The sequence below is a fragment of the Phyllobates terribilis genome, unplaced genomic scaffold, assembly GCF_046119375.1.
Source record: "Phyllobates terribilis strain yellow unplaced genomic scaffold, ASM4611937v1 Scaffold_1__5_contigs__length_1240528914, whole genome shotgun sequence".
In the NCBI taxonomy this organism is placed as follows: Eukaryota; Metazoa; Chordata; class Amphibia; order Anura; family Dendrobatidae; genus Phyllobates; species Phyllobates terribilis.
The window spans coordinates 84,622,944-84,649,546 of record NW_027362761.1 but is presented as its reverse complement, the minus strand read 5'-3'; the positions used below and the strand labels follow the sequence as shown (position 1 = coordinate 84,649,546).

Genomic DNA, 26,603 nt, shown 5'->3' with positions numbered 1-26,603 from the left:
ATCAGGCAGTGTAGGGAGAGGTGCTGCAGAGCTAGGGAGAGATTTGGTTGTGTACTAGGTAGTGTAGGGAGAAAACAAGTACATTGTTACGGATCAGGGTGGTGGAACCTCTGTGCTGAGATGCAAGGAGGGACCAGAGGGGCGTAAGTAAGTGCCTACCCGGACCGACCCTGGCCACACGGCAGCTTAGTCGACTCCGTGAACCAAGGAGGGACCGGGAAGGTGAAGCAGGTGCCACTCTGGGACCGACCTTGTGTGAGAGCAGGCGACTCCCACTGGTCAGATAGCTGAAGCTGAAGCTGACAGGTACAGTGGATGAGCATGGCAGGTGGTCTGACAGGTGATCCGGGGAGGCAAGCAGGTGGGCATGGCAGGTAGCCTCACAGGTGATCTGGGTAGGCAAGCAGGTGGGCACGGCAGGTAGCCTGACAGGTGTTTCGGGTTGGCAAGCCAGCGGGCACAGCAGGTAAACTGACAGGTGATGCAGGTAGGCAAGCGGGCGGGCACAGCTATTAGACAGGCAGGCGGGCACGGCTGATAGACAGACGGGCGGGCACGTCTAATAGACAGGCAGGCATGGCAGAAAGACAGGTTAGCGGGCACTGGAACTGGAGGCTGAAGAGAGCGTTAGCACTCAAACAACAACCTTGCACAGTCACCTCCATTATGGAGGAGGTGCTTTAAATAGGAGTGGTCTTCTGACTATTGGCCGTGGACTCTTTAGGACGGCGCGCACGGCCCCTTTAAGAGGGAGGGTGCGTGCACGCACGCGCCCTAAGCACAGTGCCGGGGAAGCTGCACGCAGTGCGTGCACCCCGGTCACCTACAGCCGACGCTACATACATTACACATATCCATCTCAACAAACAGTCCTTCTAAGGACTAATCCATCTGCAGAGTATATAGGCAGGCAGGCAGTGTATATAGCAGACTACAGTGCATATAGCACAAGAGGCTCCGTTCCAGTTCTGCCTTCGGCTGCTGTTAGACATTTCTAGACAAAGGCCTAGGTCTCAAGAGCCAGGAATAATTTTTTTGGGATCTTAATCCTCAATATTTTCTTAAAAAGCAATCCAGAGAACACCGTTTTTCTGTGCCATTTGCTTGTTGGCACTGCAGAATACAGCAAGGTCCTTTCCATATTACAGCGCTAAAAATCCAGCTATTTAAAACTGTAGTTTGTCCGTCACACAGATCACATATAATTGCACTGAAAATACTGCCATTTTTGGCCTCCATTCAAATTTTTTTCAGTCTGTCAGCAAAGTTTTTGACACCTGTTTGCTGTTCAAAATAGTTACCTACAGGCCAGGTATTTAAAACTGCAGTTTGTCCGTCACATGGATCACATATACGTTTTCTGAAAATTATGCCATTTCTGGCCTCTATTCAAATTATTTTTCAGTGTGTCAGCAAAGTTTTTGACACCGGATTGCTGTTTAAAATAGTTACCTACAGGCAAGGTATTTAAAACTGTGGTTTCTCCGTCACACGGATTACATATACACTACCGTTCAAAAGTTTGGGGTCATTTAGAAATTTCATTATTTTTGAAAGAAAAGCACATTTTTTTCAATGAAGCTAACATTAAATGAATCAGAAATCCACTCTATACATTGTTAATGTGGTAAATGACTATTCTAGCTGCAAATGTCTTGTTTTTATTGCAATATCTACATAGGTGTATAGAGGCCCATTTCCAGCAACCACCACTCCAGTGTTTTAATAGTACATTGTGCTTGCTAATAGTGTTGAGCCACCCCCGTAGTGTTCGAGTTCGGTTCGGTTCGTCGAGCACCGGGATGTTCGAGGAACTGTTCGTCGAACTGTTCGTCGAACACCTTAGAACACCGTCGAACACCGTTAAAACCAATGGCAGGCAAACAAAAACACATAGAAACACATAGAAAACACCTGCAAAGGTGTCCAAAAGCTGACAAACTGCTCAGAAGACACTCTCTTTAAAAAAGCCGGCCGTCAAATTCAGCAGCGGCATACACCGGTACCCGACAATTTAGACAAGAAGGAATAGAGCATCACACATAGATTAGATAGATAGAAACATGTCAGTCACACATATAAGAAGCACAGTGACAGTGTTGGTTACTGCACTTGTCATTTAGTGTAAAGGATTTATTAAAAAAAATATTAGTGTTTTCATGCACCGTCTCTTTAAAAAAGCCGGCCGGCAATTCAGCATCTGTACCCGACAATTTAGAACAGAAAGAATAGAGCTTCACACATAGATTAGATAGATAGAAACATGTCAGTCACATATATAATAAGTACAGTGACAGTGTTGCTTACTGTACTTGTCATTTAGTGTAAAGGATTTATTTAAAAAAATAATAGTGTTTTCATGCACTGTCTCTTTAAAAAAGCCGGCCGGCAATTCAGCAGCGGTACCCGACAATTTAGAACAGAAAGATAGAGCATCACACATAGATTAGATAGATAGAAACATGTCAGTCACATTTATAATAAGTACAGTGACAGTGTTGGTTACTGTACTTGTCATTTAGTGTTGAAATAAAGGATTTATTAAAATAAAAATTGGCGTGGGATCCCCCATAATTTTAGGCTCTAGCGGAGGTTAAGCAGACGGCTGGGGCAGATGTTTGAAGACTGGGAAGGGGGTAATACCCATGGAGCTTCCCAGACTACTAATATCAGCCCCCTGCTGAATACCTAGCCTTTACTAGCTATTAAAATGGGGGACCCCCCAAAAAAATGACGTGGGGTCCCCCCTATTTTAATAGCTAGCAAAGGCTAGGCAGACAGCTGGGGGCTGATATTAATAGCTCAGGAAGGGTGCCATGAATATTGGCCCCCTCCCAGGCTAGAAACACCAGCCGTCAGCCGCCCCAGAAATGGCGCATCCATAAGATGCGCCAATTCTGGCACTTAGCCTCGCTCTTCCCACTGCCCTGTAGCAGTGGCAGTGGGGTAATAGGGCTGGGGTTGATGTCAGCTTATAATGCCAGCTGACATCAAGCCCAGGTTAGTAATGGAGAGGCGTCTATAAGACACCTCCATTACTAACCCCATAGTCAAAGTTAAAAAAAACACAAACACCCAGAATAAAGTCCTTTAATTGAAATAAACACACAATTCTTTATTGTTCTAAATTAAACCATACTTACCGTCACGCCCATTCCAGCTGAAGCCAACGATCTCCTGTAATAAAAATAAAATAATAAACCAACATCATCCTTACCTTTCCATGGTTCCCAGGACAGCTCCAGCTCTGCTACATAGAGATGACTGGCTGGACCGCAGCAGAACGCTGCCATCCAGCCTGTCATCCCACGGACACTGAGAAGCGCAGGCATGCTTGCGCTCCTCACTGTCTCGCTGTGACGGCATCCAGATGAGCCGAGGTCATGTCCAATGAACTCGGCTAACCTCATGCACGTCACTGACAGCGTGGGAAAATTCTCACGCTGAAGCGCTGAGTGCAGGAGAATTTTCCCACGCTGTCAGTGAGGTGCATGAGGTGAGCTGAGCTCATTGGACATGAGCTCACCTCATGCACGTCACTGACAGCGTGGGAAAATTCTCACGCTGAAGCGCTGAGTGCAGGAGAATTTTCCCACGCTGTCAGTGACGTGCATGAGGTGAGCCGAGTTCATTGGACATGACCTCGGCTCATCTGGATGCCGTCACAGCGAGACAGTGAGGAGCGCAAGCATGCCTGCGCTTCTCAGTGTCCGCGGGATGACAGGCTGGATGGCAGCGTTCTGCTGCGGTCCAGCCAGTCATCTCGATGTAGCAGAGCTGAAGCTGTCGTGGGAACCATGGAAAGGTAAGGATGAGGTTGGTTTATTATTTTTCTTTTATTGCAGGAGATCGTTGGCTTCAGCTGGAATGGGTGTGATGGTAAGTATGGTTTAATTTAGAACAATAAAGAATTGTGTGTTTATTTCAATTAAAGGACTTTATTCTGGGTGTTGTGTTTTTTTTAAATACTTTACTAGAAATTCATGGCGGTCATGTCTAATACTGGCGTGACCCCATGAATTTTGGGCTTGGGGCCAGCTGATAATACCAAGCTGGCCCTAACCCCTTTATTACCCAGTGAGCCACCGCACCAGGGCCCTGGATGAGTTGGGTACAGCGCCAGAAGATGGCGCTTCTATGAACGCGCCATTTTCCGGGGTGGCTGCGGACTGCAATTTGCAGCGGGGGGGGCCAGAAAGCTTGGGCCTCCCTGCGCTGCAGATTCCAGCCCCCAGCTGCCTAGTTGTACCTGGCTGGACACAAAAATAGGGCGAAGCCCCACGTATTTTTTTTTTTAATTATTTCATGAAAATCATGAAATAATTAAGAAAAAAAGGCCTTCCCTATATTGTTGTGTCCGGCCAGGTACAAATAGTCAGCTGGTGGTTGGGGGCAGCCCGTTCCTGCCTGCTGTACCTGGCTGGACACAAATATAGTGCGAAGCCCCACTTCAATTTTTTTTAATTATTTCATGAAATTCATGAAATAATTAAGAAAAAAAGGCCTTCCCTATATTGTTGTGTCCGGCCAGGTACAAATAGGCAGCTGGTGGTTGGGGGCAGCCCGTTCCTGCCTGCTGTACCTGGCTGGACACAAATATAGTGCGAAGCCCCACTTCAATTTTTTTTAATTATTTCATGAAATTCATGAAATAATTAAGAAAAAAAGGCCTTCCCTATATTGTTGTGTCCGGCCAGGTACAAATAGTCAGCTGGTGGTTGGGGGCAGCCCGTTCCTGCCTGCTGTACCTGGCTGGACACAAATATAGTGCGAAGCCCCACTTCAATTTTTTTTAATTATTTCATGAAATTCATGAAATAATTAAGAAAAAAAGTCCTTCTCTATATTTTTGTGTCCAGCCAGGTACAAATAGGCAGCTGGTGGTTGGGGGCAGCCCGTTCCTGCCTGCTGTACCTGGCTGGACACAAATATAGTGCGAAGCCCCACTTCAATTTTTTTAAATTATTTCAGGAAATTCATGAAATAATTAAAAAAAAATTGACGTGGGGCTTCGCACTATATTTGTGTCCAGTCAGGTGCAGCAGGCGGGAACGGGCTGCCCCCAACCACCAGCTGTCTATTTGTACCTGGCCGGACACAACAATATAGGGAAGCCCTTTTTTTCTTAATTATTTCATGAAATAATTTAAAGAAAATTGACGTGGGGCTTCGCCCTGTTTTTGTGTCCAGCCAGGTACAACTAGGCAGCTGGGGGCTGGAATCCGCAGCGCAGGGAGGCCCAAGCTTTCTGGGCCACCCCCGCTGCAAATTGCAGTCCGCAGCCACCCCGGAAAATGGCGCGTTCATAGAAGCACCATCTTCTGGCGCTGTACCCAACTCATCCAGGGCCCTGATGCGGTGGCTCACTGGGTAATAAAGGGGTTAGGGCCAGCTTGGCATTATCAGCTGGCCCTAAGCCCGAAATTCATGGGGTCACGCCAATATTAGACATGACCACCATGAATTTCTAGTAAAGTATTTAAAAAAAAACACAACACCCAGAAAAAAGTCCTTTAATTGAAATAAACACACAATTCTTTATTGTTCTAAATTAAACCATACTTACCATCACGCCCATTCCAGCTGAAGCCAACGATCTCCTGAAATAAAAGAAAAATAATAAAGCAACATCATCCTTACCTTTCCATGGTTCCCATGACAGCTTCAGCTCTGCTACATCGAGATGACAGGCTGGACCGCAGCAGAACGCTGCCATCCAGCCTGTCATCCCGCAGACACTGAGAAGCGCAGGCTTGCTTGCGCTCCACAGTGTCTCTCTGTGAGGGCATCCAGATGAGCCGAGTTAATGTCCAATGAACTCGGATCACCTCATGCACGTCACTGACAGCGTGGGAAAATTCTCCTGCACTCAGCGCTTCAGCGTGGGAGAATTCTCACACTGAAGCGCTGAGTGCAGGAGAATTCTCCCACGCTGTCAGTGACGTGCAGGAGGTGAGCTGAGTTCATTGGACATGAGCTCACCTTATGCACGTCACTGACAGCGTGGGAAAATTCTCCTGCACTCAGCGCTTCAGCGTGGGAGAATTCTCACGCTGAAGCGCTGAGTGCAGGAGAATTCTCCCACGCTGTCAGTGACGTGCAGGAGGTGAGCTGAGTTCATTGGACATGAGCTCACCTTATGCACGTCACTGACAGCGTGGGAGAATTCTCCTGCACTCACCGCTTCAGCGTGAGAATTTTCCCACGCTGTCAGTGACGTGCATGAGGTGAGCCGAGTTCATTGGACATGAACTCGGCTCATCTGGATGCTGTCACAGAGAGACGCTGAGCAGCGCAAGCAAGCCTGCGCTTCTCAGTGTCTGCGGGATGACAGGCTGGATGGCAGCTTTCTGCTGCGGTCCAGCCTGTCATCTCGATGTAGCAGAGCTGAAGCTGTCGTGGGAACCATGGGAAGGTAAGGATTATGTTGCTTTATTATTTTTCTTTTATTGCAGGGGATCGTTGGCTTCAGCTGGAATGGGCGTGATTGTAAGTATGGTTTAATTTAGAACAATAAAGAATTGTGTCTTTATTTCAATTAAAGGACTTTATTCTGGGTGTTTGTGTTTTTTTTTAACTTTGACTATGGGGTTAGTAATGGGGGTGTCTTATAGACGCCTCTCCATTACTAACCTGGGCTTGATGTCAGCTGGCATTATAAGCTGACATCAACCCCAGCCCTATTACCCCACTGCCACCGCTACAGGGCAGTGGGAAGAGCGAGGCTAAGTGCCAGAATTGGCGCATCCTATGGATGTGCCATTTCTGGGGCGGCTGACGGCTGGTGTTTCTAGCCTGGGAGGGGGCCAATATTCATGGCACCCTTCCTGGGCTATTAATATCAGCCCCCAGCTGTCTGCCTAGCCTTTGCTAGCTATTAAAATAGGGGGGACCCCACGTCAATTTTTTGGGGGGTCCCCCATTTTAATAGCTAGTAAAGGCTAGGCATTCAGCTGGGGGCTGATATTAGTAGCCTGGGAAGCTCCGTGGGTATTACCCCTTCCCAGGCTTCAAACATCTGCCCCAGCCGTCTGCTTAACCTCCGCTAGAGACTAAAATTATGGGGGATCCCACGCCAATTTTTTTTTAAATAAATCCTTTATTTTAACACTAAATGACAAGTACAGTAATCAACACTGTCACTGTACTTCATATATATGTGACTGACATGTTTCTATCTATCTAATCTATGTGTGATGCTCTATTGCTTCCATTCTAAATTGTCGGGTACAGATGCTGAATTGCCGGCCGGCTTTTTTAAAGAGACGGTGCATGAAAACACTATTATTTTTTTTAATAAATCCTTTACACTAAATGGCAAGTACAGTAATCAACACTGTCACTGTACTTCTTATATATGTGACTGACATGTTTCTATCTATCTAATCTATGTGTGATTCTCTATTCCTTCTATTCTAAATTGTCGGGTATCGCTGCTGAATTGCCGGCCGGCTTTTTTAAAGAGACGGTGCATGAAAACACTAATATTTTTTTTTAGAAATCCTTTACACTAAATGACAAGTACCGTAATCAACACTGTCACTGTACTTCTTATATATGTGACTGACATGTTTCTATCTATCTAATCTATGTGTGATGCTCTATTCTTTCGGTTCTAAATTGTCGGGTACCGATGTATGCCGCTGCTGAATTGCCGGCTTTTCATGTTTCACTGTGAGCACAGTTCCCATCGATTTGGGCAATCACTCTAATGCCACAGCCACCATGGCTGTGGCATTACAGTGAGTGGCAGACAATCCCTGCATGATTGGTGCTCTAAATAGCGCCAGACATGCAGGACACGCTTTTGGTGCACGAACAGTTATCGAACATAACCTCGAACAGCCGAATTTTTTGCAAATCGCTCGGGTTCGTAGAACAACTCGAACACCGCCCAAAACAGCTCGAATTTGAGATTGGCGAACAGTTCTAGTCGAACACCGCTCATCTCTACTTGCTAACTGTGTAAGAAGGATAATGGATGTTTAGAAAACCCTAGAAACACCTTGCACAAGTATGTTAGCCCACCTGAAAAGGGTTTACCTGATTTGAGAAGCTATAAAATTGACCTTCCTTTGAGCTAGTTGAGAATCTGAAGCATTACATTTGTTTGTTCTATGAAACTCTCAAAATGGCCAGAAAAAGAGAACTTTCATGTGAAACTTGACAGTCTAGTCTTGTTCTTAGAAATGAAGGCTACAACGGTGTGTACTACTCCCTTCAGAGGAGAGCACAAACAGGCTCTAACCAGAGTAGAAAGAGAAGTGAGAGGCCCCGCTGCAGATCTGAGCAACAAGACAAGTACATTAGAGTCTCTAGTTTGAGAAATCGACGCTTCACAGCTCCTCAACTGGCAGCTTCATTAAATAGTACACGCAAAACGCCAGTGTCAAATCCTACAGTGAAGAGGCGACTCCGGGATGCTGGCCTTCAGGGCAAAGTGGCAAAGAAAAAGCCATATTTGAGACTGGCTAATAAAAGGAAAAGGTTAATATGGGCAAAAGAACACAGACATTGGACCGAGGAAGATTGGAAAAAAAGTTTTATGGACAGATGAATCAAAGTTTGAGGTGTTTGGATCACACAGAATAACATCTGTGAGACACAGAACAACTGGAAGAGTACCTGACGCCATCTGTCAAGCATGGTGGAGGTAATGTAATGGTCTGGGGTTGTTTTGGTGCTGGTAAAGTGGGAGATTTGTACAAGGTAAATGGGATTTTGAATAAGGAAGGCTATCACTTCATTTTGCAACGCCATGCCATACCCTGTGGACAGCGCTTGATTGGAGCTAATTTCATCCTACAACAGGACAATGACTCAAAGCACACCTCCAAATTATGCATGAACTATTCATGGAAGAAGCTGGCAGCTGGTATTCTATCTGTAATGGAGTGGCAAGAGCAGTCACCAGATCTCAACCCCATTGAGCTGTTGTGGGAGCAGCTTGACCGAATGGTACGCAAAAAGTGCCCATCAAACTAATCCAACTTGTGGAAGGGACTTCAGGAAGCATGGGGTGAAATTTCTCAAGATTACCTCAGCAAATTAACAGCTTGAATGCCAAAGTTCTGCAATGCTGGAATTGCTGCAAAGGGAGCATTCTTTGACGAAATCAAAGTTTAAAGGAGAAAATTATTCTTTCAAATAAAAATCATTTTTTCTAACCTTGTCAATGTCTGGACTATATTTTCTATTCATTTTGCAACTCCTTTGATAAATAAAAGTATGAGTTTTCATAGAAACCACAAAATTGTCAAGGTGACCCCAAACTTTTGAAAGGTAGTGTAACTTCGCTCCTAATTCAGCCATTTTTAGTGAGCATGGAAGATATTGTCCTCCATTTAAAATGGGCAAGGCGCGTGGCAAGGGACGGGGAACTTGACGTGATGGTGATGGTGCATGCAGAGGCCGAGGCCGAGGCCGTGGGCAAGCTGAAATTGTGCCACCCACAACAAACACCCACATATACTCACCCGACCTTCCTGTCCCAATACATAGGGGACAGCAGCACACGACTATTAAACCAGAGCAGTGTCAAAAGGTTGCTGGTTGGATAGTGGATAATTCTTCCAGTCACTTTGCCACCACCACCACCTTGTCTTCCACACGGTCAAGTCTCAGTAGCCGTGAGTCTGGACTGCATATTCCTCACCCTGATCCTCCTTCATCCCACCATGCTGAATGCCCGGAGACAACTGATCCCACACTTGGACACTCCGAAGAGCTGTTCACTTTTCCATTTATAGATTCGGGCCTCTCGACTGGTCCACTTGAAGCAGGGCAAGAGGAGATCTCATGTAGCGATGCTCAAATATTTGAGCAGCCACGGTCACACAAAGGCGATGGTGGGAAAGTGTCACAAGAGGTGGACGAAGATGAGACACAATTTCCAGAAAGTCAGGAGGAGGACAGGGTGCGGAAGTGGTAGAAGAGGTGGTGGATGATATAGTAACTGACCCAACCTGGCAGCAGGACATGCTGAGCGAGGACAGCAGCACCCAGGGGGAGGGAGGCAGAACACCCCAACAGGCAGAAAGAAGCAGTGTGGTGGCCTCAGACAGAAGGCAGACAACCGTTCCCCGTAACATCAACACGAAGGGAGTTACCAGTACAACTGTTAGGTCTTCCAGAGTCTAGTTGTTTTTTAAAGACTCTGACGATAACCCCAAAAAGGTCATTTGCACCACCTGCCAGGCCAGCATCAGCAGGGGTGGCAAAGCTACCAGCCTGACCACCACCAGCATGGTAAGGCACATGGCAGCAAAGCACCCGACTTTGTGGGCCGAAACGCAGGGTCCAGGAACAGTGTCTGCGGGTGGCACCACTGCTTCTTCCACTGTTGTGCATGTAAGCCAATCCCCTGTCCACGGTGCATGCGAAGATGCCTCCTGCTCTGCACCTGTCATTGCACACTCTCAAGTAGCAGCATCAGGAAGCACGTCCAGGTCCTTTTCCCAGTGTAGCATTCAGTTGTCCATACCCCAGTCCTTGGAAAGCAAGCACAAATGCCCCAAAGGCCATACTACTAAATTCCAACATTTCTCGACTGCTTGCGCTCAAAATGTTGCCTTTTAGGAGACGGAAGCATTCCACAACCTCATGGCGGCAGCCTTCCCTCGGTACTCGGTCTCCAGCCTCCACTATTTCTCTTGCTGTGCCATCTCCGCATTACACAAGCACATGTCCCAAAACATTAGCCATGCCCTCAAAAACGTAGTTACTGGGAAAGTCCACCTAACCACGGACACATGGACAAGTGCTTGTGGACTGGGACGGTACATCTTGCTGACCGCACACTAGGTTAACATAGTGGAAGCCAGGACCCAGTCGGACCTTGGGAGGAACATGTCATCCCGACGCAAAGGATTGTGGGCCATAGGTCAATCAGGGTTGCTCCCAAAGTCTGAAGCTCCCACACCTCATCCTCCTCAGCCTCCTCCTCCTCATCAGCCTCCATCTCCGAAATGACCACATCAGTCACAAGCTGGAAGCACTGCAGCACTGCCTCATCCAAGCGGCAACAGGCTGTGCTAAAGCTAGTTTGCTCTATATGCTATAATAAGGTCACAGACCGCACAATGCTGTAGAGTTGTGGACAGCTCTGAAAGAGCAGGCAGATCTGTGGCTCACACCGCTGAACCTACAGCCAGGCATGGTCGTGTGTGACAATGGCCAGAACCTGGTGGTGTGTCTGAGGTGAGGCAAGCTCATACACGTACCATGACTGGCCCATGTGCATAACCTCGTGGTTCAGCGATTTCTCAAATCCTACCCGTAGCTGCCAGATCTGCTTGTTAAAGTACACCGCCAGTGTGCCCATTTTAGAATGTCACCTACAGCTTCCGCCTCAATTGCCTTGTTACAGCAGCGTTTGCAGCCTTCGGCTCACAGACTGGTGTGTGATGTCCCCACACGTTGGAACTCTACACATAAGAACTCAGGAGTGGACATGGATGTCAGACATATGTACCATCCTCCAAAACTTTGAGGACTCCACCAAGATGGTGAGCGGCGATGAAGCCATAATTTGCGTCACCATCCCGCTTCGCTGTCTTCTGAAATGCTCTCTGCTCACAATCAAAGAGGATGCATTGCAGGCGGAGTATGATGAGATGGAGAAAGGAACCATACAGAGTGATTCCACACAGCCCTGCCTTATCTTATCCCAACGTGGATTGGGTGACAATGAGAAAGAGGAGGAGGAAGAACAGCAGCTAGTTTCATGCACTATAGACGGCAATACCTGCACAACTGTCATACCATCTGTTCAGCGTGGATGGCTTGAGGACAAAGAGGAGGAGGAGGAGAGCATGGTCAGTCGTCCTCTTTGTGAAGACACGGAAGTCTTGCCTGTTAGCAGTCTGGCACGCATGGCTGAGTTTATGTTACGCTGCCTTTCCCCTGACCCTCGCATTCACAAAATTTTGGGTGACAGTCATTACTGGTTGGTGACACTTCTAGACCCACGATACATGGAGAACATTATATCTCTTATTCCTGAGGTGGACAGGTCTACAATAATGGGACAGTACCAGAAGGCCCTTGTTGCAGAACTATTAAAAAAATTCCCATCTGAAAACGGTGGCGGTAGAGGTCACAGTTCGTTGGACAACCAAGGAGTACAGGCGAGAGAGACACAACTTCAATCCCGCAGAGGCAGGGGAACACAGTCAAAGTTCTGGGAGAATTTTCTCAGCCCCTCCCATCGCACAATCCCTGAGGTGTGGGGTACTTTCACAAGGAGGGAAAAGTTTTGGAAGATACTGAGGTTGTACCTTGCCGACCATACCAACGTCCTCCGTGATTCCTCTGTGCCTTATAATTATTGGGTATCTACGCCTTGGAGGTCCTGGCCTGCCCTGCCGCTAGCGTTTTATCAGAGCGGGTTTTTAGTGCCACTGGTGGAATTATAACTGATAAGCGCATCCGCCTGTCAAGTGAAAATGCTGACAGGCTGACTCTTCTAAAAATGAAGAAGGGATGGATTGGGCCAGACTTCTCAACACCATCGAATGATAGCAGCGTAACATAAACTCAAATCCAGTGTCTTTCTTGGGAGGTGTTTTCCCATGCACCTTTTCATACCCACACATGGGTATATGCTTCCTGATTTTGGCTATTTGCTCTTGTCCTCCTCCTTCTCCTCATCCTCTTCCTTCACCACCATATCACCAGGGTGACCATGGTCCATGATGCAACACTCACATAATTTTTTTAAAGGGTGTTTATGAAGCCTGTAAAAAAATTTTTTTAGACAGTATGTTCATCTATACCCCCCAGAGGTAAATGTTTGTCGGCTCATACACTTAGTGCATGGGCATTACAAGTATAGGAGACCCGCTCCTTTCTAATGGGAACATTTCTTATGAGGCCCTCCTTCACATCTCTTCCAAGGGGCATTGGAGTGCCTCCCAATTTTTGGCAACCCTTGCATTCACTGCATAGGCCAACACTATAGGAGACCCACTTCCTTATAATGGGAACATTTTTTCAGGAGGCCTTCTACGTCTCTTCGATGGGGCATTGGAGTGCCTTCCAATTTTTGGCAACCCTTGCATTCATTACATAGGCAAACAAAATGGGAGACCCACTTCCTAATAAAAGAAACATTGTTTTTAGGAGGCCCGCTGACCTCCACGTCTCTTCCAAGGGGCATTGGAGTGCCTCCAGTTTTTTGGCAACCCTTGCATTCACTGCATAGGCAAACAGAATGGGATACCCACTTCCCAATAATGGGAACATTGTTTTCAGGAGGCCTTCCTCTAAGTCTCTTCAAAAGGGTATTGAGGTGCGTCCAAATTTTTAAAGTGGTATTGGGGTGCATATAAATTTTGGGCAGCCCTGCCACACACTGCATATGCAATACCAGTAAGGAAGACCCATTCTTTAGTAATGGGAACAATAAAACATATCCGGCTGATGGCTCTCTAAGAATAGTGAGGGCCTACTGCTGGCCCTTCAAGAATAGTAAAGGCCGCCTGATGGCTTTATAAAAATAGGCTTATTGACTTTCAGAGTCCCTCCTTCATAAATGAAACATGATGTGTTTGATGATGTCTCACACACCACATGGCCAGATAAGGTTGTAAAATGTTAAAATGACATTTCCTGGTGAATGCATTTGTCAAGATTGAAAGCAATGCAAAAGTGCAAAAATGCATACGTGTGAACATAGCGCAAGGTGTGGAGGAGTGTTTTTGTTTTTGGTTATTCATTTTGCTTTATAAACAAGTTATTACCCTGGAAAGAATGTTCCTTAACATAATTCCCAGGAAAATCCATTTTGGTTTCGTTTTTGTATGTTTTATTGTGAGCCCGTAAAAGTGGCGAAAATACTCTGACAATGTTGTTGACAGAAGTGACCTTGGAGTCAGAAATGCTTCCAGGGATCTTCCCCATGCATATCATTTGAGCACTGTTCAAATCGATTTGGGCAATTTTTAGGCTCTCTGCAGACCGCCTGAGGGAGCCGCCTGAAAAATGCTCGAATCTCACAGTATTCCGATGTGCTCAACCCGAGCACCGAGCACCCGAGCATTTAAATGCTCGCCCATCACTAGTAAAAATGAGAAATCGCTGATCAATTTTTAACCCTTATAGCTCCCTAACAAAAAAAATTTGGGTTCCAAAATTGTGCTCATGTAAAGTAGACATGTGGGAAATGTTATTTTGTAACTATTTTGTGTGACATATCTCTCTGATTTAAGGACATGGAAATTCAAAGTTTGAAAATTGCAAAATTTTCAAAATTTTTGCAAAATTGCTGTTTTTTTCACAAATAAACACAAGTGATGTTGAAGAAATTTCCCCACAATCATGAAGTACAATATGTCACGAAAAAACAGTCTCAGGGGGATGCGTTGAAGCATTCTAGAGTAATTACCTCATAAAGTGACAGTGGTCAGAATTGTAAAAATTGGCCTGGTCAATGACGTGCAAACCACCCTCGGGGGTAAAGGGGTTAATAGAGCTGTGTCAGGGCTTTTATGTGTCATGAGCTGACGTTTTTATTGATACCATTTTGGGCAGATTTTAATCACTTCCTATTGTAATTTTTGTGGTGTATGGGTAGTCAAAAAACTGCAATTCTGGCATTTTGAGTTTTTTTTCACGGTGTTCAGTTAATTTAATTAATCTTATACGTTAATAGATTGGGCTTTTCTGGACACAGCGTTCCACATATTTGTAGATTTTTTACTTTATTTTTAATGGGTGAAAAGTGGGTTAATTCAAACTTTTATATATTTTTTTCCTAATTTTACTGTATTTAATAGTCCCTATATAAGACTTGAACCTGCGAATGACTGATTATCAAAAGTATTGCTATATATAGCAAAAATCACAGTCTCTTAAAAAGCCTTGCCACAAACTGGTCTTCATAGCATTTGTGAAATAACAGGCACAAGGGTCACTCTTCAGCAGATTCCCGGCTAGCGTGGTAACCCATGAACAAGCCGGGATTGTGCCATGGTAGGTCAGATGGACACTTAGAACAGCCCATAAATTCCACTGGCAGAGATTGACAGTGACATTTAACAGGGTAACAGTACATACAATGCCAGTACAGGGTTAACTAACAGTTAATTCCTTAAGAACTATTATACCTAACTATTGCTTTACTACCAAGTTTCTGCGATAATGGGGTTATTGCTGCCAATGAAAGTGAGATTCCTTTTCCATAGCAAGAATAAAATAGTGTTTAGGGATTACTTTGCTCTGCTAATTAGGCATGAAATAGTCCCATTCCACTGGGGCGTTTACCAGGTTGCCATTTTTTCATTCAGAGCTTCACATTCCCTAAAGTGTTGTATTTTAAACTCTTGATAACAGAATGATAAATTCTCGAAGAATCATTGTCCTACTTTATAGATAAACTTTTGTGGTTTAGTGTGCATTTATGTGTGTATTTAAGTGTGCACTGTAGAACAAAGTACATTTCACTTTGGAATTTAGGGATTAATTAACCTTAAATGTTATTATGCATCTTAACATTTAGGACTCAATCATTAGAAACCCATTTTTACATGTTTTGAAATGTAAAGAAAATGAGCGATTCTAAATAGCTGGTAGTAATATGCAGCAAGCAATCTGAAATTGTCACAACCCCATTTGTAGTAAGTTTGCTATAAACTGATGTTGTTAGAATAACATTCAAAATGAATGTCCACTTTCCTCTGATGGGGCTTTAAAGGAATACAATAATGGCAAACATGAAAACCTCTCACTTCCCCGCGATTGTGCTAGGTTGGGAAAGTTAATGGGGTGACAGAGGATTACAGCCCTGTCTAACCGCTTAGATGCTGCAGTTGCTATTGACTGCATTAGCTAAGGGGGTTATATTGCTGCAATCATAGTCATCTTCAATCACGGTAGTTACTGTCAGGTGTTAACTGTGTAACACAGCAAGCACTCTCTTTATTCAATCCCCCATGCACTCTCACCTGGCATGTTGGAATGGGGTTAAAAACTATGTACACAATGTGCATTATAGGGACCTTTTTTCAATATTCCAGAGTATAATTAAAAATATACTTTGACTTTATACTGTATACCCTATGCAGACCTATGTGTCTTCATGGCACAGTTCCAGCCAGACTACAAGTAAGTCCTGTATAGTCTGATCATGCAGTCATACACTTTTCCACCTATACTTTAATAATTCTTAATGTATGTACAATTTGCTTGCAATATGTAGGCTTGTAGTATATACCTAGGGAAATGCAAAGGATAAGCAAAAGCAATATATTAAGTTATTTTTTTATTAAAGGAAATCAGTCACCAGGTTTCTACTATGTAATCCGATAGCAGCATAATGTAGGGGCTGAGACCCTGATTACAGCAATCATTTACTGGTCTACTTGCTGTCATTTTGATAGAATCTGAGTTTTCTTTGCTGCAAATCTAGCACAGCTTGAAATGCTAAGCCCTGTATAACCCCACCTACACCACTGATTAACAGCTTATGTTGACACTTTATATCAACAGAAAGTTTCTAAGTAGTGGTGGGAGTGGAGATGCATAGAGAAGCTGACTAGGAAGCTAGAGACACCTAGTCCTTTAGTGATAATCTCCTGCTAATAAAACACTGATTGTATTGAAACAACAAAACACAGCCCAGTAAGTGACACATCCCTGGAATCAGGATCTCAGCCCAATATTCATGCTGCCCTCAGATTACACTGTAAAAACTTGCTGACAAATTCTCTTTAGTGATGAGTGCCTGTGCTCATTTAACCCTTTAACCAAGCACGCTCGGGTGCTTTCCAAGTATTTTCGGCGTGCTCGTTTATTATGTTCGAATCAGTGCGTCTGCATGATTTATGGCTGTTAGACAGCTTTAACACATGCAGGGATTGCTTGTTTGTTGGGGAATCCTCACATGTTGAAGCTATCTAACAGCCATAAATCATGTAGACGCAGGGACTCGAACATAATATACAAGCACGCCGAAGATTCTCGGATAACACCCGAGCATGCTCAGTTAAAGGGTTAAACGAGAGCACACTTGCTCATCACTAATTTTCTTTAATTCTATTTGCAAAGTTGCCTCATGTTTTATTTTAGATGACCTGGAACAATAAAAAACGGTTGCAAAACTGGACAGAACCTTAAAGTTATGGACTCAGTATCTATATTTGATGCTTACCTGCTATCAATATTTATAAAGGCTTATTCAATGGCTGCTTTATATCTCAGATTCATTGGGGCAGAGCTGTAATCTATGCATGATTACAGTTTAGCTTCATGCTTACAGGGAGCCACAAGGCCCCTATGCAAATCTAATGAAAGTTGGTTGAACCCGGCAATGTCTGCAGATGGGCCAAGCTGAGCGTTCAAGTGTATGAGCGAGCCGGGAGGGATACAGCTGTAAGACAAGCAAAAGCTGACATCTTTGGCCGGCTTTGGGGAATCTAAGATGCCTCCTGTCTCCTGATTGCTTCAGGCTGCCACTCACTTCCTGCCGTTCTGGCCCTCAGGTTGGCTACTGATATAAACATAAGGCTCGCAAGGAAGTCCGTGCATGGAGAGTTGGTTTTCATTACAACAGGTGCAAAATCTGTGAGAAAGGGAACATTTTGCTGCCATACAAATACTGAAGAGAATAAGCTATAGCTGTCATCCAGATAGACGTCTGTGTGCGATCTGTATGCAAAACTGACAGCATGCGGACAAGTCAATGTGCTATTTCACATGAACATTTTGTAACCGATGGTCGGCATGTATAGAATTGCAGCTTGCACTACATTCATCTGTATTCAGGATCACACTTTCCCATTATATGTCAAGGAGTGTGCAAAAAAACGGATTACATGCTTTTTTCTTGGATCCCTTACAATTATTAAGATAGGAAATTGTATTTGACCTTTATTATTTATTACATTTTTCACATATTGTAAGAACTGCATGCCATAAAGATGTACAAAACAGAAATACAGATGTCAGATGTTCATAAAAAAACAGAAATAGGGTGCCATACACATATGAAAAATGGGCATTTGAAACACAATACGGATGCAAAAACATCATTTTTTTCTGGGTGATTTTGCATATGCTTGTGTGAACCTGGAGTTAGGGCTCATTTAGACGAGCGTATTATATGGACATGTTCTGTCTGAATAAAAATCGGACTGCGCAATGATCAAGGTAATTCAATTCTGTAATTCTGTTCAGATGACTGTTTTTTCACATGGACCATGTAAAAAAAAAAATCGCATTATGCTCCATTCTCTACTGTATCTTGGATGAAAATCACCTGTTAAAGTCTATTGGTGCAAAAAAAAAAAAAATAGGATCCCTTTCAGATCTTCTGTATTGCATCCAATCCATTGCCATTACTAATCTAGGAAACTCTGTGTGATCATGTACATTTTAAACTGTTAATGAATAAATACTGATGTCACACAAATGTAATATACAGACACACGGATGGGAGACAGATGGAATACGGCTGACAATACTGTTGAAAATCATTTGAGTTTTCTGGATGAAAATTGGGTGACTTTTCTTTTGGTCATCTGATCCCGGCCATAGGTTAAATTCACACGTCCATGAATGTTACCATCTGAGAGAGATAGACTGATTTTTGTCTGAGGTTTCACCTTGTTACATCCTAGTTGCTCTTTTTTTTCTCATGTGTTTATTTTTTTACTGATGCAAATAAACCGTCTGAACTTTTCTTTCATCCATTGATTTTTATCAATGAATCAGTTAGGGCTCGTGCAGACCACCGTAGTTTCGGTCCGAGTGCAATCTGTATCAAAAATAAAGCATCTTTGTGTAAAATATAACATACCAACATGAGCTAAAAAGTGCATCAAAAACGCATGTAAAAAAATGCACTAAAGAACGCAATGAAAAATGCAAGTAACCTAATTAAGGCCATGTTGAGTATCTGGTGCATTTTTTACCTCAGTATTTGTAAGCCAAAACCAGGAGTGGGTGATAAATACAGAAGTGGTGACGTGTTTCTATTATACATCTCCTCTGATTGTTCCTCTCCTGGTTTTGGCTTAGATATACTCACCAAATACTGAACATGTGCATGTGGCCTTATTTAATAGGTGCAGAAATTGTGCCGAAAAAAATCAAAAACTCACCAAAAGCTCATTGTGGGAATGTAGCCTTAGTAAAATAAATCTCTATCAACAATTAAGAGTTTACACTGTTAGTAGTGTTGATTGAGCACTTAAATGCTCGAGTGCTCGGTACTCAAATTGAGCACATTAGACAATTGGACGTGCTCCAATAGCGAGCATAATGGAAATGAATGTGAAACTCAAGCATTTTTCCGAATGATTGACAGACTCTGTCTCTCTCTCAACACATCCCAGGAGTGCTACATTTCACAAAGAGTCTGATTGACAGAGGAATACCCCACTTCAGAGCGGCGAGCTGCTCAGAAAATTCACATGAGCTTCTTACGGGGACTCAACACTGCTCAATACTCAATCGAGCACCCCTATCTGGATCGAATATCAACCAGTGCAGATCACACTCATCCATCATTAATTGGTAGACCTTTACAAATGAAAAATAACAAAAAGATGATCAAAAGTAAAGATTCACTTGAATTTAATCACTTCTCCTATACAAATGTGCATTCAAAATACAGTAAACTCTGTTAGAAATCCCATACACAGTGTTTAATTTGAAGGTCCAATATGAAGCAATTCTATCTTGCTCTAGCCCTGACAGAAAGCTGGATACAATTTCCCATAATTAGCTCTAAGTAAAATAAAATAGATAAAATTACGAATGCTGTAAATCCATAGAGGTATGCTTGTCATATTTCATCTTGTTCCCCAAAGTCATTTTTTATCCACAGTTGATGGTAGGCAGGGAGATCTAAGTGGATGTGCTATTTTAAAAACCTAAAATTGGGGACATTATTTTCTTTTACAATGAAAAGTAATATCCCACGAGAACCTGACAGACAAATGAAGTCTGTCTTCCATCTCGGTGTGCAAGGATTATTCATGCAGTATAACAAAGATGGATTAAATCTCATGAAGTTGCTCTAAAAGTATATTCCATCAGTTCAGCCAACCTGTTTAATTTCATATTTTGGAACCATGTATCCTGATAACAAGTTTAAGAACAGTAACAGATTGGTTTTATCAGTCAAAATATTATAGGCATGTTACATAATGATGAAATACTTTAATATCCCAGGCTTTAGAATCTCCTTTGCAAAGATAAATGTATAATTCAGCTAAGAAAACTATTACTTCCTTGAAGAAATAAGAAAATGAAAATAGATTGCCAAGTAGTAGTGACAGTTTATTTTATTAATAGGCGTCTTAAAGATGCATTGTAAACTACTCATGCTACAGGTACGTGATGGCGATCCATAAAAACCTGAAGACTATGTGAACATACAGCAGTATGCATCATTTCTTTCAAGGATTAGTGGGATTTGTAAAGTACAAATATATTAAAATGTCAGCATGTTTTAATCCATGGAAAAACAGATCATCATGGGATGGAGGTTTATTGGGATTCTATTCAAACTGCTTTGATGACTTTCTTTCTAGAATTTCTCTACTTACAGTAATTTTTTTTTCTTCAAAAAAATCGGATTAATAATAATCTGATAGGGAGAATAAGATACTGTCTGACATTTTCATAGATCTGCACAATAGTAATCCAGCTGAATCCTGGTCTTGTTTCTACGGACTTGAGACTTAAGGCCTCTGGGCTACACAGTGACTTTTTGTAATGCTAATTGTCAGGAACTCCACAGGGATGACAACAGGGAGGTCACGCAATTTCTCGCCGTTGCCATCACGCTGTCAGTATTTCGTCCAGAATCGCGAGCACACGATCCAGACTACTCGCTGCTTAGGAATCGGCAAGCGACCAGTGAGCGTATGGCGTAACACCTCTGGGTTCCAAAGCATGGAATACGTGTTTACGCCCTCCGTACGGTCACTCTCAGCTTCACGATAGCCTGATTATTAATATTATTCGCTGCCACCACCGGCCGAGTTTGAAATATAATACAGGCCTGGCCGGAAGACTGCGTTTTGGTAGCGTATATGGCTTCGGGGAAGGGAACGATTACAGGACAACAGAAACACAAGTATTACATTTTATATTTAATCCAAAAGGGAGTCAGTGTTTAAGAAAAACATATACAAGGATGTTACAAAGGTGACATTAAAATACATAAGCAGTTATACAAATAAAGCAGGATTAAAAAAAGAGAAACTTACACTATAAAGACCGCTGCGACAATTCAATATAGGTGGAGGGGACATGCTCCATTTACACTGTTATCGAACAGGGTCCTCTGCTTTATGGACATGGCAAAGAACACGGCTGCACTCTCAACATACTATTTTATGCTGTAGGGATAGACCCCCCTGTGGGCTGGGCTCCACCCTTCAGACTTGTATTAAAAACCTGTTTTTTGGGATAATTTATCGCGCGTTGATCTCAGAAGCCCAAAAGTGATATCATATTTTCTATTATGATTTTACCTTCAGTTAGAGACCACACATCACATAGTTGCAAGCTGCTATTCAGGTGTTTTTGTGCTACAGCTCCCTGATTTTGCTTGCAGCAATGAAAAACTATGTATACATCCCTCGGCTGATTCTGCCACTAAAAATAGAGGTCCCGTTATTGCCGGACGTATGGAACTCACAATATTTCATATTTAGTTTCGGAGTCGAAGTGTCTATAAACTTCTTTTTGAAGCTCGGGAAACCAGCTTTCCCAGTTACACGCAAATTATGGCAATCCTGCGTTTTAATCACCCCCTGAGTCTTCCAGGGACAAGATGCTCACATCTTAACTAAGTTATAACACTTCTTGGCTGCCAGCAGTTTGTTACTACCTTACTCATGACTGTGTTAATTGGGGCTTTGTGCTGAGATTTTTATGGAGTCAGCTTTGTACTGACCAAAAGGGGAATAAGGGAAAAATGGTCAATATCTATGACAGACTTTCAATATTCCTCAATATTTCCCTGACATCTCCCCCTCTTTGAGGTGGCGTAGGGGGGGATTTACTGATCGCCCCTTTAAGCCCACATCCTGGTTCACCCTTCCTGCTTATCCGACAAGCTGGGGATCCAGCTTTCCGATCACACTGACCGGTTCGGGATACATGTTTTACATCCCTCTGACAGGCTATGGGTGCCTTCCTCTCATACTCCTGATAGACAGGGGGACACACATCTCTTTCACTTTGCCTGGTTGTGGAGCCTACCCTTTCTGCCATCATTTTTACCTTGGGAGCTGTGCTCCCTATGGGGGAGCTACGCCCAGCCCTGTCACAGTCCATCGTGACACTGGTCGGCGGCACAGGACCACTTTCCCTATGATCCCCGTGCTTCCCCCCATCCTTCCTCATCACCTCTGGAGCCGAGCAAGTCATGGGGCAGCTACCATTGACCATGTCACTATCTGACGTGACACTGGTCACCTGCATGGAATGACTTGCTTCCTTGTGTCCCTGCCTGCTTCCCTTGCGCATAGCACTTATGCTGGCTCGCTTTAGGGGATCCTCAGCCGCATCAACCCGTGGGGTGAGGTGCCTGAGTTCTCTTTTATCACAACACACTTTTATTATTCAACACATTGACATTTTTGACAGTGGCATTACATGACATATCAGATCTGGGAGGGTTGTCAGGAATGTATCGGGCAACTAACTGTCCCAGATCAGTTCCCAATAGCAAATTAATGGGGAGATTCTCCGACATCCCCACTTCCCTTAACCTCCTCCCTGCACATTATTCCAGGAAAACTGGGGCCATCGGTATGGAACGGCGAACACCCCCAAACCCGGTGACAGTCAGGGTCTTCCCAGGAATGAGTTCCTCTGGTAACAAGAACTCAGGGCGGATGAGGGCACGTTCTGCGCCAGTGTCCTTAAGGCCAACAGTAACGGTGTTGCCCACGGTAACAGGTTGTAAGTTCTCCCGGGCCCGGCCAACCACCCCACCCACAAAAAGAAAGGCTGCAGTAGGTCTTGAGGCCACAGGTGTGGGGTCTATCTTCTGCCTCTCCGGCAGCTAATGTGACCAGTTTGGTCACAGGTATATCACTTACGGGAGTCAGATGCTGGCTGGGCGATGGAAGATGGGGCAGAACCCGCTGAGGGCCATCTGGCTGGAACACTGGGGGTGGTTGTAGACTTACCACCTTACCAGCTGGCGACAGCTGACTTCTGCATCTCTGGTGTGCGGTTGGTCTCATAGGTATCTGCAATCTGGGCTGCTTTGGTGGCTTCTTTGGCTCCCGCTCCAGCACAAACTGTTGCACTTCCACTGGGCAAAGATGAAGAAACTGGTCCTTCACCATCAGATCCTTCAGGTCCTCGAAGGTGGTGACTGACAGTCCTCAGATCCACTGCTTAAAGTTGGTTCTGAGCCCATCTACCATGTCACTGTAGGTGTCATGTGGTCCACGTTGGAGGGCTCTGAACTTTTTCCGGTAAACCTCCGGAGTCAGCTGGTACTTTTTTTTATTAGGGCCTGCTTGATGGCCTCATAGTCTCCATCTTGTTCTCAAGGGAGAGAAGCCAACACATCCAGAGCTTTTACTTGGAGCCCTGGAGTAAAGTACCTTGCCCACTGGTCTGTGCACAGCTGATACTGGCTGCAGGCCTTTTCAAAGCCTCATTGAAATATGTCCAAGTCTCCATCCTTTTCCATTACAGAAAAATGCTCAGGACTGGGTTTAAAGCTGTTGGTGCTGTTGGACTCCGGGGTCTGTGTGGTGGAGGTCTGCAGCTGAATCTGGGCTAACTCCACCTGGTGCCGCAGCTCATCTTGCCACTTTCGCTCAGCAGCCTCCCAGTCAGTTTGGGCCTGGTGCTCCTCTCTGTCAGCTTGGGCCTGGCGCTCCTGTCGTTCAGCTGGAATTTCAGGATCAGCAGCAGTCGACCATCATGATCGTCTACGGCAAGCAGCTCCACGGTCATCTGCAGGTGGAAGTCCACACTACCCTGGCTGCAGGTAAGGCTGGCAATCACAGTTGGGACCCCTGCAGCAGTGCCGTCCGTGCCTTGGCTGGCCACCCCATCATCAGGGCTCTGCTGTCGGATGTGCTCTGCAGAACATTGCAACAGTTCAGCAATCATTTGGGCCTTGTTTTGCCCGTGGGGTCAATCTGTCTCAGCTCACAGAGAGCAGTGATAGTGTCCTCTGACTGCTGGTGATACCAGGGCTCTCCACATGTAGCCATCATTGCCAAATAAAAGATAGGACAGAAAAACAAGAAAAGGGAGGGGATGCAACTGCTAAACGTATTGTAATGTCTCAGATAAAATATATTAAAACACTGAGTCTGATTTCTTAAAACTCTGCACAGAATTCTCGCAAGAACCATGCAAGTTTTCAGTGACAGGAATGATTGCTCAATCCAGCCACTGATGTTCTGTAATATCCCACCGCTGCCACCAATTTGTCAGGAACTCCACAGGGACTACACCGGGGAGATCACGCAATATCTCGCCATTGCCGTCACGCTGTCAGTATTTCGTCCAGAATTGCGAGCACGCGATCCAGACTACTCACTGCGTAGGTATCGGCAAGCAACCAGTGAGGGTATGACATCACACCTCTGGGTTCCAAAGCATGAAATACATGTTTACACCCTCCGTACGGTCACTGTTAGCTTCACAATAGCCCAATTACTAATATTATTCACTGCCACCACCGGCTGAGTTTGAAATATAATTAGGTCCCGTTATTGCCTTACGTATGGAACTCACAATATTTCATATTTCTTTTCCGAGTCGAGTCCTGAGATTTTTATGGAGACAGCTTTGTACTGACCAAAAGGGGAATAAGGGAGAAATGGTCAATATATATGACAGACTTTCAATATTCCTCAATATTTCCCTGACACTAATGATTGATTTAAACAATTAAATGACAGCTACAATCCACCCAATTCCATATAACTCAGTGTATTGCTTTAGATAAACAGTTAAAATTGGTAGTGCTAAAAAAAACGCCATATAGACCAAGCCTAAAGCTATATTTTTCATATGAAGTTGTCAGGGATCATACCCTAGCAATAAGTCTGCTCTACTTATACAAGATAATTCAAAACTGAAGAAACTACGTGCAAAGAACATTGAATACAAAATACTTTATTAATACTAATAGATTTAAAAACAGTATACACAAAAAACTCCAAATGGCAACTATTCACCAGACCTACAAGGCTCATATGATATAGTATAAATAGTTACTAAAGTGCATGGTGCTAACATAAACCTCCTATATTGGAAACATCCAAAGCCAAACTAATCCAAAATAGATATACCCTAATAACTTACATGTGCATGCCAGTCTATGGTACCAATGCCCCTATGCACGTTTCCGGGGGTGTCAAGAAGGAGGTTTATGCTAGCACTATGCACTTTAGTGTGTATTATACACTCCATCCAACTGACCAACCTCATACCTATATATATTGTTCCTGATTTAGTGTGTGCTACTTTGTGGTACCTATTATGGTTTCACTACTGATTTATTTGTTGCCATTTGGAATTTTTTGTATATACTGTTTTTAAATCTATTAGTATTAATAAAGTATTTTATATTCAATGTTCTTTGTACGTCATTTCTTCAATTTTGAATTATCCTTTATATGACGTTGAACTGTCTGATGTGTCCTGATCCTGAGATATATATGTGTAGATGCGACCTTGGGATCTTTCCAGTAGTCAATTTTTTGCTTGTCTAATTATACAAGGCAGAAAACGGACCCTGTGCAAGAATAGTATGAGGGTCAATTGCAGTCAAAAAGCTCATTTGGCAGAAGCTGCTTTCTGCTTTGGAGATGAAAGTGAGCTCCTTTACCTTTTGGGCTGCACAGGTTACACCAATGGTAAATCCACTGCGATCTTCAGTTTAGGACTAGTTGCTTTCTTTATTGTGCCCCAGGCACAGCAGTAAATTTTCAGACACACTGCAGAAAAATCTAATATGCAATTGCTGTAGAAATATCCTACCCTGTGTATGCATAGCCTGGATTCTTACCATATTATGAAGTAATAGCGTTTTTTGGTTAAAATTGTCAGCTGAACTCATAGATCACACCCATCATCTGATCTATTATGTAATATTGATTATGTGAGCTGATCAAACGTTGCAAGGGTACAATTTCTTAAAAATAAGAGTTGATTCCTATATACTTTCGATCGCTATACTTGGTAAAAATATAAAAAAAAGTTCCATCACATACAGTTTTTTAACAAACACTGACTCCAAAGGCTTTTTCTTGCACCATACTTTGACCCTAATGTGTGACCTTCAATGGATGATTTTTATTGACTCATTCAAAAAAAGTCTGAAAGCTGTGCTATTGCACATAATGAACATTCAGAAAATGGTTACTGGAAAAAATCAGAATACATTTATCACATGATTCTAAAATGATTGATCCAAAGATAGAGAAAAGCAGCATTTTGGTGACGTTTCTTAAGTTGTCATATACCTACATAATTTTAAAACTAAACTTACAATTTATAGTTATAAAGATCAGTGGGTAGATCCATGGAAGATAGATTTTCTGGAATTCCCGGTTTCCCGCAAATTTGAACATTCTGAGATTAGCTGTTTTGCATGTCTCTCT

The 26,603-nt window shown here is 43.7% G+C and overlaps 1 protein-coding gene across 2 annotated transcripts in view; it reads left to right on the top strand.

The window, feature by feature from the left end:
• The window catches only part of GRIN3A (glutamate ionotropic receptor NMDA type subunit 3A), an 847,513-nt gene that overhangs the window by 737,850 nt on the left and 83,060 nt on the right, over positions 1–26,603 (top strand). The window lies entirely within an intron of this gene.